At 34.3% G+C, this 1115-nt stretch overlaps 1 pseudogene; it reads right to left on the reverse strand.

The window, feature by feature from the left end:
* Nucleotides 1-603: 603 nt before the first annotated feature.
* Nucleotides 604-782, reverse strand: LOC147380215 (U2 spliceosomal RNA; annotated as a pseudogene).
* Nucleotides 783-1115: the final 333 nt, after the last annotated feature.

A 1115-nucleotide genomic window follows, 5' to 3' on the forward strand; every position in this document is an offset into this window, starting at 1 on the left:
TTACAGGTGTTATTATGTTTCAAAATATAAGTAAGTGAGAGTATGCATGTATTCCGTATGGAATACATTTTATTTTTAACTAAAGTTTGAACTATGAATGCAAAAACTCTTCACCACCACCCCTGCCTGCCAATGATTAAGTGATTTAAAAGTGTTTACTAATTGACTCAACAATGTGATTTCAAAAATTTCAGGGAGACTTCTCTAAGGATGCAAATATGCAAAACAGGAATAATATTACCCACCTCAAAGAATTGTCATTAAATAAAAGAGAATGTTTTGTCAAACTAATGGGGTGAGTCTTGCCCTTGTATTTCTTAATATAAACTATACATTATAATCACCATGTTGTTAGCATCTTTGAAGAACAATGTTAATTTATACTGAACTTAGCATGAAGATTTATATTAATAATTGTAGTGGTATTTATTTTAAAATTTAAAAACCCTGTCATTTAGCAATATTTGATGAAGGCATCATTTACATCTCAGTATGAATGAATTCATCAAAGTAAAGTGAAAGTCACTCAGTCATGTTTGATTCTTTGCAACCTCATGGACTATACAGTCCATGGAATTCTCTAGGCCAGAATACTGGAGTGGGTTGCTATTCCCTTCTCCAGGGGATCTTCCCAACCCAGGATTGAATCCAGGTCTCCCACATTGCAGGTGGATTCTTTACCAGCTGAGCCAAAAGGAAAGTCAGATAGAGGACGTATCAGATATCAAACTGATAAAAACAGATACTTATACTTGATCTTAGCCAAAAGGCTGAGAAGCAATTCATCAAGCCAAATCCCTTTCTAAAAGCAAGTTCTTATATGTTGTATCAGGCAAGAAGAATTAGGTAAGTTCTTGGTCCAAAAGACAAAGTTAAAAACCAGGGAATGGGGGAGGGGAATCCATTTTATTTTTCTTTCACTAACGTTTATACTCTTTCATCTTGTCATATGAGTCCTTGAGACTGTTTTTCATGTGACAACTTCTATGCCCTAAATAGATACACACACACAAATCCACATTCACTCAAATAAAATGCACACCACAGGAAGTAACTATTACAAGTTAGAAAGTTTGATTAGAATGATGAATTGGAAGGAAGGTCATCAAACTTCA

This window comes from Bos grunniens, chromosome 1 (genome assembly GCF_055505025.1).
Source record: "Bos grunniens cultivar Pamir isolate PY7600 chromosome 1, Bosgru_T2T1.0, whole genome shotgun sequence".
In the NCBI taxonomy this organism is placed as follows: domain Eukaryota; kingdom Metazoa; phylum Chordata; class Mammalia; order Artiodactyla; family Bovidae; genus Bos; species Bos grunniens.